The 19655-nt window shown below is 37.9% G+C and overlaps 1 protein-coding gene across 4 annotated transcripts in view; it reads right to left on the bottom strand.

The window, feature by feature from the left end:
* CHRM3 (cholinergic receptor muscarinic 3) overlaps positions 1 to 19655 on the bottom strand; it is a 519207-nt gene that overhangs the window by 348782 nt on the left and 150770 nt on the right. The window contains exons 1-2 of one of the 4 annotated variants that reach the window (XM_017953441.3): positions 11025 to 11663; positions 9632 to 9739 (exon numbers count right to left, since the gene is read on the bottom strand). The exons of 1 other annotated variant lie outside the window; for it this stretch is intronic. The gene's annotated coding sequence lies outside the window, so the exon portion shown is untranslated. Of the gene's footprint in view, positions 1 to 9631; positions 10947 to 11024; positions 11664 to 19655 lie in introns of those variants that run through there. 2 more of the 4 variants (XM_031659808.1, XM_021931732.2) reach the window with 2 other exon arrangements.

Raw genomic sequence — 19655 nt, 5'->3', positions numbered from 1 at the left:
TGACTCCATGTTTCAGCACAGAGAAGACTTAAACTTTAATCGAAGAACCAAAAAACGGAGTTGCCTTTCTTCCTTTGGTGAAAGGGTAACAATTTTTTCCCCTTTAGGTCTCAGAGTGCCCACATTTTCTGCCCCCCATCATCCCTCATAACCACTCTTCAGTACAATCTGATGAAAATAGTCTTGAGAAATTTTCCTTTAAATTCTACTCACATCTACAAGTATTTTAGAAAGAGTTAAAAAATGATTAGAAATACATGAACCAGGGCTGGGCACGGTGGCTCATGCCTGTAATACCAGCACTTTGGGAGGCCACAGTGGGTGGATCACGAGGTCAGGAGTTCGAGACCAGCTTGGCCAATATGGTGAAACCCCGTCTCTAATAAAAATACAAAAATTAGCTGGGTGAGGTGGTGTGCACCTGTAATTCCAGCTACTTGGGAGACTGAGGCAGGAGAATTGCTTGAACCCAGGAGGCAGAGGTTGCAGTAAATCAATATTACACCACTGCACTCCAGCCTGGGCAACAGAGTGAGACTCCATCTCAAAAAAAAAAAAAAAAAAGGAAAAAAAAAAAGAAAAAGAAAGAAATATATGAACCATTTTAAAAGCACAACAGATATTTTATCAAAAATTTTGTTTTTAGTAATGATCAAAATATGACATTTTTGTGAGTAAAAAGTCAAATTTTGTAAACTCAAACTATGCTTTAGAAAAGTTGAATGCAATTTTGCTATAAAAGGGAGTTGCTTTCATTTAAAATAAATTTATTACTTTTTGTGTATACATATATTTAACGATCACTCTTTATCTTCATGCCTGCGCGCACGTGCGTGCACGCGCACACACACACACTCACACACACACACATTCTGTTCCTTTCCACACATCCTGTCCCTACCCATCTCTAACAGCTACCTAGAAATGTAAATTCCGTAAGGACAGGCATTTTGCCTATAGTTTGTAGTCCCAGGGTATGCTATACTATAGGAGGTCACTAAATATTTGCTGAAAGAATAAATAGAATACCTGAATTCTCTGGCTTCAAATATTTAAAGTCATTTACAACATGACTTTATTTTCAAATAATTTAATCCCTTCAAATTTCAAATGACTTCACAATATCATAATTATCTTCTTTATTAAAAAAACCGATGTTATCCCAGTATTTTGGGAGGCAAAGGTGGGAGGATCACTTGAGGCCAGGAGTTCCAGACCAGACTGGCCAACATGGTAAAATCTGTCTCTACTACAAATAAAAAAATTACAGTTTGGCCAGGCACGGTGGCTCACGCCTGTAATCCCAGCACTTTGGGAGGCCGAGGCGGGCGGATCACAAGGTCAGGAGATCGAGACCATGGTGAAACCCTGTCTCTACTAAAAATAGAAAAAATTAGCCGGGCGTGGTGGCGGCGCCTGTAGTCCCAGCTACTCGGGAGGCTGAGGCAGGAGAATGGTGTGAACCCGGGGGGGGGGGGGGGGGGGGGGGGGGGGGGGGGGGGGGGCGCCACTGCACCCCACCCGGGGGGACAGGGGGAGACTCCCTCTCCAAAAAAAAAAAAAAAAAAAAAAAATTAGCCAGGTGTAGAGGCACATGCCTGTAATCTCAGCTCTTCAAGGGGCTGAGGAATGAGAGTTCACTCAAACCTGAAAGGCTGAGGTTGTAGTGAGCCAAGACGGTGCCACTGCACTATAGCCTGGGTGACAGAGCGAGGCTCTGCTTCACAAAACAGATGTTAAAACCACTACTTCAAAAGTAGTTCTGTTTCCTAGGCTTGTTTGCTCCTACATTTAAATTTTCCTTTTTGGGATAAATAACACAGCTGAGGGGATATCTAAAGGAACACCGGTAATTATATCTCCATCATAGAAAGAAGCAAAATATGAGATAAATCAGCAAAATTATTTTCAACTAATTGAACTGAAAAGAGACAGTTCATGTGAAAGCATTTTGATGGGAGTGGGATGGGATAGAAGAGACACTTGTTGAGACCAAGAATCCTAGTACGCACTGTAGGGAATCAATCAATTATAGGACATGTCCATTGATTTCACGGTATTTACATCCATCATTCAAGTGAAAGAAACAAGACATAAGAAAACAGGTTAAATGATATTATTTGATTTTTATGGATAAAATTTTCAATCTTAAAAATGGGTAATGCATTCTCCTGAAAGCCTCCTGCTTGTATCCTAACTGAGAATGTGTCTCCAAATAGATATAGATTCTCATTTGTATGCACATTGGTTCCCATGGAAGCATAGTAGGGGAAATCTTTAATTATGAGTTTAGAAGCTATTTACTCTCCAGAATATTAAATTAGCAAGGGTTAACCTGAAGCATATTTTCTAAATTAATTTTATTTTCAAAAATAAAATTAGTTCCCTATTTCCCCATATGAAAATATTATATGCCTCCATATTTACGTGTCTGTCCTATAGTGGTGAGGCTGACTTCCTTACAAAGTCTTTGGAAATCAGTCTTACAAATTTAGGTTATATACATATGCCAATCAGTAGTGTACACAGCACAGTACATGCCTCCTCATTTGCACGCGGAAGATGATAATGGAGTCCTTGAAGACTTGTGAAGATTAAGAGACAACGTGGCTAGGAACTCCCTGAAAGTTACCAGCTGAGTGTATGGTAGTCATTATTGTTATGATCAATTTCAACATAAAATTGTAAGTCTTTTCGTTAAAAAGAAAGTTAGAAAATAGTAAGAAATGTTCATCCTCAAATGCATAAAATAGAGACTTATAAAGGTATCAGGAAACAAGCAGGTATTTTGTCAGGTGTTAGCTTTTGAAACAATAAAAAATATTTCTTCCAGGCTGGGTGTGGTGGCTCACACCTGCAATCCCAAAACCTTGGGATGCCAGGAAGGAAGGATCACTTGAGCCCAAGAGATGGAGACCAGCCTGGGCAATTAAGTGAAACCCTGTCTCTACAATAATAATAATAATAATAATAATAATAATAATAATAATAATATTGGTCAGATGTGGAGCATGAGCCTGTAGTCCCAGCTACTTGGGAGACTGGGGTGAAAAGATTACTTGTGCCCAAAAGGTTGAGGCTGCAGTGAGCCTATCGTTTATATATATATATATGTATAAATAGATATATAAATTTATATATCTATTTATATATGTTTTTATATATGATATATTCAAATGATATATAAAAATATATAAATAATATATATCATATAAAATATGATACATATCATCTATACATATATGACACATATAATCTACACATATATAATATATGACACATATCTACACAAGGAGAAACAGATGATATATACCATAATATAATAAATATATATCACATATTAAATACATATATAGAAAGAAATAGCCATTTTCATTCAACAGTAATTATTATTGCAGTATTGCCAGTTACTTGAGCATATCAAAGCTTTAATAATGTGATAACACCTACATTATTCCATTATATTTCTGGTTACACAACTGGATGAATACTCTTGATATGGTACATATGGTTCATTCAAACATTACCCCTTTTTGCTTGATGCATGTTAATCTACAATAGTTTATGTGCTGGCAACTGGAGTAACCTATCACCTATTTTCTTCTCTTAAAAATTATCTTTATTAGCCCAGTGCTTTACAGTTACCTATCTACAGCCATCTGTGAAATGCGAGTGGCTTGACATAATTTGTGCTACTCTATCTCATTAGCTCATGTTGACTTCACTGTATATGATTGGTCTACAGCAAGCAACAAAGATGGGTGTCATGTGTTAAAACACTGTTTTAGTGGACTTAATGATCTTTCATGTTAAAATTGTATGATAGAATTTCAGTTAAAATCGTACAATTCAAGAAGAAACGTTTGAATTAAACAATTTTAAGTCCTTCTCTGAGTGATGTATACCTACTCATTTATTGACAGAGGACTTTCTTTTGGTTCAGTTATTTTTCACTCTATTTTTAAACAAATAGCTTAAATCTACAAGAATAATAACACAGGTCAGGTGCAGTGGCTCACACCTGTAATCCCAGCACTTTGAGAGGCCGAGGCGGGTGGATTACCCGAGGTCGGGAGTTCGAGACTAGCCTGACCAACATGGAGAAACCCTATCTCTACTAAAAATACAAAATTAGCCAGGCATGGTAGTGCATGGCTGTAATCCCAGCTACTCACGAGGCTGAGGCAGGAGAGTCGCTTGAACCAGGGAAGCGGAGGTTGCAGTGAGCCAAGATCACACCATTGCACTCCAGCCTGGGCAACAAGAGCAAAACTGAAACTCCCTCTCAAAAAAAAAAAAAAAAAGAATCATAACACATATACATTTTCCACCTTTCCCAAATGATTAATGATCGGGGACTTCCTTGGACATATGAATTATATATATAAATTATATAGCATGTCTGTGCTTTATATTTATGTAAATATGCTTTAATATGTATAATTTTAAAACAGTGATGTATTCAAGCCTGGAGTGTTGAACAAAAGCAATCAAAAGAAATATGACAGTTATTATAATACAAGAAAACCTTAACTATTTTAAAAATATTTTTCTCACTAACTCATATTAGGGCAGTCACTCCACCTTCAGTTAACATGAGGTCAGAATATTTCTCATCATTGTTGAAATGCTGCTCTAAAAATCAAATTTTCCAGCCCACCCAGGGACACAATCAATCAATCAATCAATCAATAAAGCTTAATGATAAATTAAGAAGGTAGGTAGTAGAGTCAGATATACATTTTCAAAATTCCTAATATCTTTTGATAAAAATATTTACAATGATGTAAACATCATGGTAAGATAAAATTTGCCACTTTTCATTTTTTTCTGGTCATACTTTTTACAGATTTATATTAATAACAATTTTAAGATAACATCCATATTGAAAGACATTTCATGGAAATCTTTGTAACATGCCAAATGCAATTATTTCTTGTGCAATCTAAGGACAAAATGTATCATCAACCATTTGAATCACTAATTTTATCAGTACCTATTGGTTGAGTTCTGGACCCAGGAAAAACAAGAATGAACAAGACAGGAACTGCCCTCAACAAGCTAACACCATAGTGAGATAGTTGTTATATTAACAAATCATTGCAAAAGAAGCGAGCGTGATTTATAACACAGGCATGCACACAGTACAGAAGAGCAGAAAAAGAAACAGTGAATTTTAAGGGGAAGATCAAGGAAGTTTTCACAGATGACAGTGCCTGTAAACTGAGTTTGAAAGGAAGAACATGAGTTTGCTTAATGGACTGTACGTCTAAGCACAAGGAGGCTCATGGGATCATGGCATGCAGGTAAGGCTTGGTGCTACTAGGTGGGGCTTGGTCAGCAAGGAAGGAGAGGACATTGGTAGCCAACACATCCGAGAGAGTCACTAAACCTCTCTGGGAAATTCACAGCTCATTGATTCCACTTCCAGTCACCATTGAGCAGGCTCTCTTCTTAAAGGACTCACCTTCTGCTTGACCCACAATACAGCCTGCTGGAATACACCTCCATTCCTAGGCTTATACGCTTCCCTTTACCATGATTATGCCATGTGTAAAGTTAGGGGCTATTCTCAGAATCCCACTGTAGTAAAGGTTTCATCTATTGCGTATCTCCAAATTACATTAGACTTCAGGTCTGAACATCCCATGTCTACTCCATAGTCTGCATTTAAGTAGTATCAGACAGATACTGGATTCTTTTTTTTTTGAGGTGGAGTCTCTGTTGCCTAGGCTGGAGTGCAGTGGTGCGATCTCAACTCGCTGCAACCTCCACCCCCTAGGCTCTAGTGATTCTCATGCCTCAGCCTCCCAGGCAGCTGGAATTACAGGTGAGTGCCACCACACCTGGTTAAATTTTTTTTTTTTTTTTTTGTATTTTTAGTAGAGATGGGTTTTCACCATGTTGGTCAGGCAGGTCTCAAACTTCTGACCTTAAGCGATCTGCCCATCTCAGCCTCCCAAAGTGCTGGGATTACAGGTGACTGCACCCAGCCAGAAGAAGACTTCTAAAGACATACATAATTTAACTTATGATGTTAAGGTAAACATCACAAATATATATAATGACCATAAAACCACAAAGATAAGTAGGAATCCACAAAAATATGTCTGTTTAGTAGGTGATATGGTTTGACTGTGTCCCCACCCAAATCTCACCTTGAATTCCCACATGTTGTGTGAGGGACCTGTTTGGAAGTAACTGAATCATTGGGGCAGGTCTTTCCCATGCTGTTCTCATGGTAGTGAATAAGTCTCAAGAGATCTAATGGATCTATAAGGGGGAGTTCCCCTGCACAAGCTCTCTCTGTGCCTGCTGCCATCCATGTAAGATGTGACTTGCTCCTCCTTGCTTTCCACCATGATTGTGAGGCCTCCCCAGCCACATAGAACTGTAAGTTCATTAAACCTCTTTATTTTGCAAATTGCCCAGTCTCAGGTATGTCTTTATCAGCAGCAAATGGACTAACAGAAAATGGACTAATAATACAGCAGTGCCAGCATTCCAACTGCATAACCTTGCTTTTTTCATTTTATTACATTCTAAATCCTAATATGAGACTTCTTAATGTGCATGTTGGCCACACTGAAGGGCTAGAAGTATGGCATGCTTCAGGCCCTGGGAGAGCAGGCCAGCATCACATCAGCGCCATGAGCATCTCTCATCCAGGCCCTCATGGAGGGACAGCAACACAGCAACCAGGCCTGTACCCATGTCCATAGTATGTAGGTTCTTGCCAAGAAATGCACCCCCAAAGCCTTTATGCCCCAAAGCTTCCTCCATAACCACTACTGTCCTCATCAGAGGAAAACTCTATAAAGGCTGAAGAAGTTACTGCAAAAATAAATAAGAAGAATAAATGGGTGTGTGCAAAGCAATCCCAGATAACATTTTAATCTGAATTATAAGCAAGTCAGGTAAGTCAGATGAAATTTACATGTGAAAGATTTTCTGGGTACAGAGATGGACAGAGTTGGACAAACCAAACGCTGTCATTGTTTTAGATGGTTTATAAGGAGGACGCGAGGGAACAACACTTGGCTTTCTGGTCTGAGTGATACACGTCAGCCCAGCAACTGGCTCAACTAGAGAGATGGACACAAAACATGGGCTCATGCTCTTGACTCTAAATATTGCCTCAAGTTATCAGTACTTTCCACCTTGGGAACAAACTATGACTCATTTGGAAAATGTCACCCACTAAAACCACTGAATTTTGTCCAATGTAAGCTCAAAGGACAATATCTTAAGTTGATTCATAATAAAAACAAGTGTACGTCTGATATAGAACTCATGATTATGAAAGTGAAAGTTCAAGCCCTTACTCCCCATTGCTTTGTGAAACATTTTCTACATTTATACCTCCTTTCTTTTTTGCCCTCTTTCTCTCCTGCAAAAAAAAAAAAAAGTCATTTTAAACATGGTGACAGTCCAAAATTCAAAATAAATTGAACATTCATTTGATATTCCTTGATCGGCCTAATAAAGCCATTTTTTTTTTTGGTCATTTCAGTATTCCATATTCGAGCTATGTTTGCATTTTGTTGTTTGATTTAAATATTTGTTAATCTTTTTGGAAATTCTGAATCTAACAAAATAAATCCTATAATTGAGCACATTTACAAAAGTCCTTTAAATATAACACGTGGCAAGGACATTTTCAAATTCAGAAGTTCTCTGATTTACATTATTTTAAAATCATACTATATAATGATTTGTGATGATATCTTTACAATGCCCGACAAAGGTGATAGCTACCATTCCTTGTGTGGATGCTGTGTTAAGCCATCTGAACAAAGGCAGTATGGAGTATATCATAATCACTATCATTTTATTTCTCAGAAATTGAGGCTTTTGAAAACTTCACAATTAATAAATGACTTTGGACCCAGGGCTTTCTGATTCTAAAATCTGTGCTCCTCAGGATAATCCCACACTCCCCAGGGAACTGACTGATAACTTAGTAAGTCTCACACTGCTCCCAAACACTTGCCCATATTAACTCATGTAATCCATACAACAAGCCTATGCAATCAGATAGATCTCTTTTTATCAGTCTCATTCTATAAATGTGCAAACTAAAGCGCAGAGAAATTAAATGACTTGTCCAACTTTGCAAAGCTACAAAATGGTGGAACTGGGTTGCAACCTCAGGCAGTCTGACTATAGATCCTGCATACTTCAGCACTACGCTACAATATTAGCTAGTGAATATGTCACCTGTTAAGATTTTTGTTTCATTTATATGCAAAAATTTTATTCATGTAACAGACCACTGCCCTTCTAGTGAAAATCATATCTAATTTCAGGAATTAGAATTTGCAAACCAGTTTCATTGCATAAGCCTGGTTATATAACTTGTTTAAATTTAGTGGAAAAGTCTTTCTCAATATTACTGAATATATTTGTTAAGATTACATTTTCAGTTGTTCATTTTAAACAGGCTAGCTGTATTCTCCTAGCTAAAGAGAATGGCCATAGAAGATGTTAAAAAGATTTCAGTTAACAAATGTTTTAAATATTATATTTAAATAATATTTACAATCTCACCAAATTCCTCCATTGTTTCCTTAGTATCTTGAAACTAAAGTACACGTAAGAAATATCTAATATATCTTTCTCCTTCATATGTAAAGACCTAATAGATAAAATCGAATAAGAGTAAACACGCTGGAGAGAAGCAGCAGCAGAAATTCCTTATGGTTGGTGGGGATTGCTGTGTGCATGGGTGTGTGAGAAACATGTTTCCTCATATATCATTTAAACATAATTTTCTCAAATATACAAAATGAATTTGGGTCATAAATTAGAATTAATTAGGATTTTATCATTTATCTCTTAGGTAAGTAACATATAAAATAGTAGACTGCGTTAATCAATTTGAAGAGACAATTATGGTCACAATTTTTTCCAGCTTCCTACTTGTGATGTTAGTTGACCACAGATAACACCATTTATTTTTACAGAGTTTGAGCGTTAGCTAATAATTTCACATCCGTTACCTCTTTGGACCTTCAAAGGAAATCTTATGAAGTAGATAAAGCAGAAGCGATTCCTATCATTTTTCAAATGAAACTGAGGCCGAGAGATTAGGGGACTAGTATGAGGAGAAATGCTGGAGATGAAATAAAATTAACATCTTCTGACTGAGTTTAACTTTCTTTCCATAACAGCATAAATATCATACACCAACTGTTAGTATGGTGCATCGGTAAATGGAAGCACATCAAATACCCTGTATAATAAAATTAAACTGCTTCAAAGTATAAACTAGGTAAAAAGTTTAAGCTTACTTTGGCACCAGATCTATATAATATTAACCAGAAGATATTGAAACTGTCCAGTGATGTTTTTTAATTCAATTAAAAAAGAGGGAAGATTCTACAGTTCTAAATTCTGCCTATAAAGGTATACATAATTATCATATTTGTATACTTACACCTAATAGATACAGCTCAGCATGCTCCTTCATTTTACAATTGGTTGATACAGAAATAGACTAGATCTAGCCATATTTCATACCAGCAACACAAATACATGTGTTTTGCACATTTTTCATCATAAAAATAGGTACTCTGTTGAAAATCTCAACATATAACTGTGTACATGATATTAGTTTAAAAATACCTACTAGTGAAGAGACTGGTGTTGTACATCATGATGGGGATGGATACAGTTCATTCAATCCACAGTCCACTGAGTGACTCACAACCAAAATATGTGCCATTACTGTTCATATCTAAACAGACACAAAAAGATGACAAAATCGGTCAATAAGTATGATCTCATATGGTTTGTATAAGATTATCTTTCTAATCTGTAGTATAATAATAATAATAATAAAAAGATGTTTGATAAGCAACCCAACAGAAAGACCTTATCCTACATACCTCTGTTGTTGTTGTTTTTATTTCATTAGCTTTAAGAATACAAATGGTTTTTGGTTACACAGGTGAATTGCACAGTGGTGAAGTCTAGGATTTTAGTGCATCCATCACCTAAGTAGTGTACATTGTACCCAATAGGTAGTTTTTATCCCTCACCCTCCTCCCACCCTCTGAATCTCTAATGTCCGTTATTATCACTCGGATGCCTTTGTATACCCATAGCCTGGCTCCTACTTATAAGTGAGAACAGGTAATACCTCCGTTTTGTACACAATGTGAAGTATAGCCATGCGAACATACCACATAGTCAGTAAATATCTCTGATTCAGAAGTAAATTTACTAGTAACTCAATGTAACATTTCTAGAAAGCCATATGCTTATCAATAAGAAAACCAAACTTATCCCGTGATGTGAATTTTTTAAGGCCTATGTGTTGAGCATTACCCTATGCATGCATATGAACTTCCATTTAGTCTTCACCACAAATCTGCAATGTAGTCGTCTCGCTTTACAGATTTAAAGACTCAGGGGAGTAAGGCAACTGGCCCAGGACTCTGCCCTCTATAGAACATGCTGCTTTACCATATCATGTGGACCATGCAGAGCAACCCTTCTTTCAATGATTGGTTGTGCCCTATGTGTCCTACAATGTGACCAACAGCTATTGAGTTGATATATAAAGATACATCTCACTGGTTCTCTGTCTCTCATGTAGTTCTCTAAAATGCAAGCACAGTATTCTACTCATCTTTGTATGTCAAGATAGATATAAAGTGAGATCTCACTTTGAAATATAGTGCCTGGCACATACAAATATGTGCTGAGTAAATGAATGAATGAACAGCAACAACAAAAGTAGGCATTGGCATCTATTTTTTGCCTTAATTCACACTTTTGTTTTGTCAATCCTTTAATTTACTTGCCAAAGTTATCTTTCTGTTTGCAATACAATCTCAAGAAGAAAAAGAATAATCTGAAATATCATTTGAATGAAGTTCAAATATATTCATTCCAAAAATCACACACTAGTTAGCAGTTTAATTTAATTCATTTAGAGATAGAATTCTATTTCTCAAAAATAGAAAAAGGTTAAATAATAAAGACATTTTCCAGAAAGAAAAAAATCCATGTTTTACCTGTAGATTAGGTATCGGCTTCCTAACAGGACTTACACCTACGCACCTTCCTCGATCACAGAGGGAAGGACAGCACGAATATAGGAGAAAACTGAAGTCGAAGTCTATAGGCAGAAACTGCATGATTACTAGGAGCTAGGAAAAGCTGCTCTGGATTGGAGATGCTACAGAAAAACAGCCAGCTTGGAGACTCTAGTGGTCAGATCCCAATTTACTCTGCAGAAAAAGCAGCACCACAGCAATCTCCCCAGAGCAAGAGTGGGCAAACTGCAACCCTGCTGCCAGTTTTTGTGTAGCCTGTGAGCTAAGAATGGTTTTGACATTTTTAAATGTTTGGAACAAACTAAAAGAATTGTGCGAATTATTTGAAATTCAAATATCAGAGTCTATAAATAAAGTTTTATTGGAACACAGCCACAGCCATTCATTTACATATTGTCTCTGGCTGCTTTCACGTTACCATGGCAGAGTTGAGTAGTTGTAACAGAAACAGTATGACCCACAAAGCCTAAAATATATACTATCTGACCCCTTATAAAAATCGGTTGCTGGGCTGGGCGCGGTAGCTCATGCCTGTAATCTCAGCACTTTGGGAGGCCGAGGCGGGCGGATCACGAGGTCAGGAGATCGAGACCATCCTGGCTAACACGGTGAAACCCCGTCTCTACTAAAAATATAAAAAATTAGCCAGGTGTGGTGGCGGGCGCCTGTAGTCCCAGCTACTTGGGAGGCTGAGGCAGGAGAATGGTGTGAACCCGGGAGGCGGAGCTTGCAGTGAGCCGAGATTGCACCGCTGCACTCCAGCCTGGGTGACCCAGCAAGACTCTGTCTCAAAAAAAAAAAAAAAAAAGAAGAAGAAAAAAAATCGGTTGCTGATTTCTGGTCTAGAGAATTGTTCATGCTTGATTTGGAGGAGATTATATGACAGGAAGAGGGGTGCTTTAGGGCAGATTGGACGCAGACGCTGCGAACCCCTGGCCCTACAGAAGATCATGAGCCTCAGGGGCAATTAAATAACCGCCTTGAGTAGGGCAGGGTATTTCTTTGGGGACAGCAGGATTTTCCCTGTAGGAAGCACAAGAAATGAGGTCAGACTCAGCCACACTTCATGTCAGGTGCACAAGCTGGGGCAATGAGGATGGATGGAGAAAGCTGGCCACCGGGATAGTGTCATTCTGCAACGTGCCAGAATGGCATTCTCTTCAAGGAAATCTCCAGGGCTCTGACTCCCTCCCTAAAGGTGCCAATCTTCAGAATGACAGACAACTGAGACAACCAGTCTTCTTGCTGAAGGCCTAAGAAAGGTCATGATAACAGCAAACAGAAGAACTCTAAAAAAGTTAAAAGATCCTCCATTTGCCCCCATGTAAGGGCAAAGAGTGGAGCACAGCAAAGATGCATAAATGGTAAAAATGTAAAATGAAGAAAGCATGAAGGTTATAGAGAAGAATCCGCTACATACATAATCCTTCCACGGAGAGGTGGTATTTCCTTTTGAAAAACATCAAAGGAAAGTAAAATACATTTTGTAGAACGTCTGTTTTTGAGACAACAGAGAACAAAATCCCAAAGATTTATCTTCTAGCAGAGAAGTTAGTTAAGCCCAAATAAATGAGAAGATCCCTAAATGGTTTCCCCATTGCATCTTAGAGGTGAAGAGAAGGTGGGTTTTGAGCTGGAAGACTTGGCTCTAAACACCAATTCTGATATATTCTTGCTACAGGACCTTGGACAGCTGGCCTCATATTCAAAGTCTCACTGGCACCACCTCTAAAATACAGCTGTTCTGAGAGTCGTAAGACAAAATATGCACAAGATGTCTAGAATACTGCCTGTCTCATGGGAGGTACGTGAGATTTCCTAACTGCCTAGCTTGCTTTCTCTCCCTCCTCTTCTAATACTAATCTCCAACCAAAATTATTACAGCTATAGGAAGTGGTTGCCAGATACTCAGTTCTCTCCTACGCTCCATACTTGACTTTGCTCCTTCTGTTTTCTGTGAGTAGGCAACATCTTATTTGGGGTGCCTTTCTATTTGTCTGGTAAACTGCTACTCATTTCAAAAAATAATAATTCAAAAGCTAATTCTTACCAACCCCTAGTCCCTCGGGCACAAATATACTGCCATAACATTTTGTACGTAATGTATATAATATAATAATATTATATTGTATTATCATCTGTTTGTATATCTGTCTTTCCCAGGAGGTTAAATCTTGGTCATTCTGTCTGATATAGTATAATATCAAGATGATTAATTATAATTTCTGGGGGAAGACAGACATAGTTTTTTAAAAAATGCTCACACATACATACTTCTGCCTATCTACCAGCCCTCTCTGCCTATCTACTGCCTATACTGCACAAGGGTCTTCTGATTCCTGTTGAATAGAGGAATTTCCTTCACAGCAGTTACAATCCAGAGTACTGCAGTGATTTCCAGACAGCTAGGTGTGCAACACGTTCTGATATTTGTTGAGAGAAAGAAGTGAAGAACGAACAAGTAAAGAAAGAATGACAGAAAGGCAGCCTTGGTGAGGATTTGGTTTATAAAAAATTGGCTTGGCATGGTGGCTCATGCCTAAAATCCCAACACTTCAGGAGGCCAAGGCAGACAGATTGCTTGAGTCCAGGAGTTCAAGACCACCCTGGGCAACATGGTGAAACCCCGTCTCTACAAAAAAATACAAAAATTAGCCTGGCACGGTGGTGCACACCTGTAGTCCCAGCTACTTGAGAGGCTGAGATGGAAGGATCACCTGAGCCTGGGAGGTGGAGGTTGCCGTGAGAGGTAATCACACCACTGCACTCCAGCCTGGGTGACAGAGTGAGACTCTGTCTAGAAAAAAATAAAAATAAAAATAAAAAATGAACATAGCATATTGCAGGTGGCATTGACAATTTAGTTATCCTGGAGATCCATCTGGAAATACACACAAAATGAAATAAATCTCATTTTATGGATGTAAGTCAACTTTAGGCAGCTCCCAGTAACAATATTCCCTCATTTCTTGAACACCTACTACATGTGAGGCTCAGTGGGAGGTACAACCTCTAAGTCAGCTATTATTTGTATGTGTTCACAAGAAGATATTGAAGATGAAGAAAAAAATAGGGAATTTTTTTTTCTTGACTAAAGTCACACAGATATTAGTACAGTAAGTCCTCACATAACATTGTTGATAGGTTCTTGCTCACCTTAGTACCTGGAGAAAACCCACACAGACATGGGAAGTTTGTGCAAACTCCACACAGACATTGGCCCCAACTAACATTTTTTTCCGCCAATATTATAATTATAAGAAAATAAAGTTGAATTAAACAAAGTTATTCAAGGACTTGTTATATACCGAGTTCTAAAATCTATGCATTTCCACATGACAAATCAAGATTCTTCGTTACTTTGATAAACGATGCTTTTAACATAGTATTTATTGTGTGAACAGTTAATGAATGGTAGCTGTTGTTACTACTGTTATTAACACCATCACACAACAACAGGGGAACAGTTTAACATTATGGAATGTTAAACTGCTAAACTTATATAATACTTTATTATTATAAGAAATATGGAATTTATACTGATATAAGTAAATGTATGTAAAATGCAGAATATAAAATGGCATGTATTAGTTAATTAAAATTACAGGCAATATTGTGTGTGGTAAATTAATAAAAATTAGAAGTTAGTATGCTGAAAATAATGAGACTGTGTGTTTGTAGGTAACTTATTTGAAGTTCCTCAGTTTCTTTGAGAGCACGAAAATTTCCTTGAATTCAAATTTATGTTAAAACAAACATAATGTGTAATTTCTAAAAGTGGTGTTACTATCCCAGACCTTCTCCACATTTGAAATCTCATTTCTTCTGGTGCAAGATAGTAAATTACTGTTGTTTTAGTAAGAGCTGTTTGTTTGTCTATTTATTTTACTATTGGGAATGGAAACACTTAGAGGCAGATTTTTTAAAAGAATTACTGAAGTGAAGTTTTCTTTGAAATGGAGTCATTTAAACCACTTACTTCACTTAAAATAGACATAGTTTACCTTAACGTTTCCCGATTAGCATAAGCAATCTACATATTATGATGCCGACTTCTGTAGTAAAGGCTAGACTATGTTAACATTTTGTTAAGATAAAGTAGTCAACACATGCTGAAAATAAATTTATTTCTTATACAGTCATGCCTCACTTAACAATGAAGACACATTCTGAGAAATGCATCATTAGGTGACTTCTTCGTCATCTAAACATCATAGAGTGCACTCACATAATCCAAGATGGTATAACCTTGTACATACATAGGCTCTATCATACTCCCTATTGCTTCTAAGGCTATCTGTATAGCATGTCACTGTACTGAATACAATAGGAAACACCTGTGTATGTAAACATCAAAACGTAGAAAAGGTAGAGTAAAAATATGGTATTAGGCCAGTGCGGTGGCTCACAACTGTAATCCCAGCACTTTGGGAGACTGAGGCAGGTGGATTGCTTGAGTCCAGGAATTTAAGACCAGCTTGGGCAACATAGCAAAACCCCATCTCCACTAAAAAAAGATGCCAAAATTAGCCGGGCATGGTCCCACTTAATCAGGGGCTGAGGTAAGAGGATCACCTGAGCCTTGGGAGGTTGAGGCTGCAGTGAGCCAAGATGGCCCCTACACTCCAGCCTGGACAACAGAGTGAGACCCTGTCTAAAAAAAAAAACAAAAAAAAACCCAGTATTATAATCTTATAGGACTACTCTTGTATAAGTGGTCCATCGTTGACCAAAACATCATTATGCAGTGCATGACTTTACAGAAATATGAGAAAGAGAGATTTTAGCAGAACCGTAATAGCAATAGTGACAAAAGTAATTGCTGCAAAAGGGTAAGAATATTTGATAAGAGTGACAGCTGAGACTCAAAATCGTCTTTGTGCTCTGAGAGCTGTGGAAGGCTAACCCCACTGGGGAACATCCAGCTCAGAGCTCATCTGGGCCTCAGACTTTCATCTGAAGGGAGTTCTAACCAGTGTCACTAACTGCTGAAGCAACTGACATTCTCTTATTCTCACTGAATTATAAGAGAACAAAGGCCAAAAAAAATTGAAAGAATTCTGTGTAATCAAAGCATCTTTTAACAAAGAAGGTACAGAAAAATGACCTTGAACCTGATCATCAGGGAATCTGAAGCAGCTTCTTGGGCATGAGTGGGTGGCTTTTCTTCCCCACAGCAGTTATGTCCAGAGTTTTACATCTGACAGAGCCATGTCTTAAGCACACCAAGGGTTGGGTGGGCCTGGGGCAAACGGCGATATTCTGGATAAAAATGCACATTGTAGCTCAGTTTTCTTTAATTGAAAGGGTTATATGAAGAGTCTTTTTTCTCTCTTTGCTAAAATCCTAAAGTTATTTTTCATTAGAAATAACTATTTTAGGGCCTTATTTGATAGCCACAGTGGTAAGGAAGGAACTAATAAATCAAAGGGAAAGATAGCCTTGATGAAGAAAGGCTTAGGCATAACAAAAGTAGGAGGTGGATTCCTAAGCTTGTTTCAAATTGCTACTGGGTAGGTTTATATATGTGTTTACATTTGTAATGAGGCAACTGTCATTTCGTGTTTATATTTATTGACTATTAAACTTTAAAGACCAGTAGTACTGAAAATTAACTCCTATATTTATTCCACATGTGCTATGCTGATGTTCCAACGACTTTTTAAATGAAGTTTATGTAAGGACAGCTGAATTAACTAGACAAAAATCAGTAGATTTTTAAAATATATAGTTTACAAAATAGAGAGAGCAGCTTCAAAACCTATTTAAATTAAGTCTAGCTCCAACATTATCTAATCGAGTTGAAACAGCCCTTTGGCGGCAGGGGATAAAGAGTCCCCTCATGAATCAGAGCTGCCACAATAGCGAAGAAGTGGTCAAGCTGTTTGATAGAGGGGTGAGGTGGAGTTTAGCTAATGCAGAGAGGAGGTCAAAAGTTAGGGCAAAGGGCCAGCAGAGAGAAACTGAAAAGCAGTTTCTATTGGCATCTTCCTGAGGGAAAAAGAAAGGAAAGGAAAACAATAAATTTCAGAGAGACTCTCATCACACTTTGTAATTGCATGGAAGATGAGAACTATGTAAATTAAAGGAAGTGATACTTGGCAAACCTTCCTAAAAGGCTAAGCTACAATCTCATTATTTTAGCCATTACATGCTCTTGCATTTCTCTTTCTTCTTTTCCTTTCTTCTGCTACTTCCCCTCTTCCTTTCCTTCTTCTTTTTTTCTCTTCTGCCCTTTCAACCTTTTCAGCTGGAGCAATATCATAATTAACACTGCTCATGTGTCTACCCACATGTCAAGCACTTATGACTGATTTACATGCATATTTTCTTTTAACACTCTTCCATCATTGTTAATAGTATCCATATTTCATAGATGTTAAGGCTCATATAGACTGAATTTCAAAGCCAAATTAGCCAGTGAGTGGGAAAAGATGGAAATCAAATCTTAATCTGATTCTTTAATTAATAAAAGAATGATTTTCAGGAGTGAAACTGTAAATTGCAGAACTCAGTGTAATCACAGGCCCTTTGCACATAAGAAATTAGGATGAGGATGGATGAACTTTGGGAACGGAGTTAAGTGGCCATATGAGCAAAATTCTGTATTGGAGAGCTATTCGACCAAACATTTTTAAAATAAAAGCAATCAAGTAAGTATTTAGGGAACAGATGGAATTCAATTCTGAACCTTACTGGTAGAAGGGGGTCTTCATTAGTGACTGATATAGAGTTTGGAGGTCCCCTCCAAATTTCATGTTAAGATGTAATCCCCAGCATTGCAGGTGGGGCCTGGCAGGAGGGGTTTGGGTCATGGAGGTGGATCCCTCATGGCTTGCTGGGGTCCCCAATAGTAATCTGGCTGTTTAAAGTATGTGGCACCTCCCTTTGATCCCACCTTGTAAAGGACCTGCTCCTGCTTAGCCTTTTACCATGAGAAAAATCTCCCTGAGGCTTCCCCAGAAGTCAACCAGATGCCAGTGCTATGCTTCCTGTACAGCCTGTAGAACCGGGAGCCAATTAAACCCCTTTTCTTAATAAATTACCCAGTCTCAGGTATTTCTTTATAGCAATGCAAGAACAGCCTAACATAGGATGATGTACCATTTAAGTCACATGAGAAAAGAGAAAGAACAATTGACACTAGTCCAGGAGACATCTAGACTGGAGGAGCAGTTAAAAGGGTATTTTTTTTAAGAAACTGCAAAGAGGTTGGCAATCAGTCTAAGAATACCTCAGGCATTTAAAATATGCTGAAGACCCAAAGATAAAGCCCAAAAAGTGACACTTAACAGTCAACTCTGAAGCCAAAGAAAGAAAAGAAAACGAAATTTAATTATCATTTTAAAACCTAATAGAATCCATTCTGGAATGTGAAGCTTTCTATCAGAATACATCAACAGTTGCAAAATACGCATTTAGATTGAAATGAAAATGGTTCCCTTACAAACTCTTCTAAGCCATCCACTAGGATGCATAATAACTCTCAAGTACTCAAAAAGCCAGTGCATAACTGATTCTCAAATCTGAAAAGACCTTGGTTTTCCTGGAAATACAGTAAGAAGGCAGGCAGCCAAAAGTACATAAAAAACATTACAACCAGGGTTTCCTTGTTTTACATTTACCAGCCCGGGTACTTAGATGGCTATCTTCACTAGTCTCTGGATATTTTCCTAGTTTTGTATTAAAGGGAAATGATTTGTGACTCAGAACTCACATAATTACCTTGAGTGGATAATGGTTTACTAATATCTTGGATATGCACGTGTCTGTGTCTATGGTATGTTTTGGAATTACAATATTTACACATTTTAAAACTTGTCCTTAGTCTTTGGAATTGATAACACTTCCTTTAATGTCAAGACAGAGTTAAAGATAACTGCAGTAAGCAATCAAGGATGACTACAATTATGTTCTCATCTCCATAGAGATTGTTTGCAACAGGAGGAGGATGACTGTAGCCAGGAGAATACTTGTAACCATGTCCTCCAGCTAGGATTTCTAAGTAAATTACAGAATGGAAGATCTTCAAGTCACATGCTCCTCAAGACACTGTCCATTTGGGGGAACTGAAAAACCAAAGCCGAGGTTAGAACTGAAGGTAATCAATCAAACCTAAGCAAACCTGAAACTGTGAAGATAAGCCACAAAAATTCAATGTTGTCACTGCTTCCTTGACTCTGAATTCAGATGGAATTTGGGTCAACATATTTAAGATGCCTCCCTAGACTAGGAGCTAGCAATACAATGATGGGGCCTAAATAGTACCCTTTCACACCCTCAGCTAGCTTGCAGTTAAAAAGACATGCACATTGTTCATCTAATTATGCTTATGATATCTAACCTGTCTCAGCCTCATTAGCCATTCCAGGCCAGGCTGCCTTCAAGGTATGGTGCAGGATCAAACTGCAACACCCTGTATCCAACATCCCAGGTCAATGGCCTCTTTAGCAGCCCTTATCTTTGCTCCGGACTAACCTGTGGCTGTGCCCATTAACAGCCACTGACCTCCATGATGTTGTCTCCTTGATCCTAGGAAACAAGTTTCAGAAGTTTCAAGAGCAGCTTCAGGTCAGAAATGTGCAAAAA

This window comes from Papio anubis, chromosome 1 (genome assembly GCF_008728515.1).
Source record: "Papio anubis isolate 15944 chromosome 1, Panubis1.0, whole genome shotgun sequence".
NCBI lineage: Eukaryota > Metazoa > Chordata > Mammalia > Primates > Cercopithecidae > Papio > Papio anubis.
The sequence above is the reverse complement of the archived record's forward strand: the minus strand, read 5'-3'. Positions and strand labels throughout refer to the sequence as shown.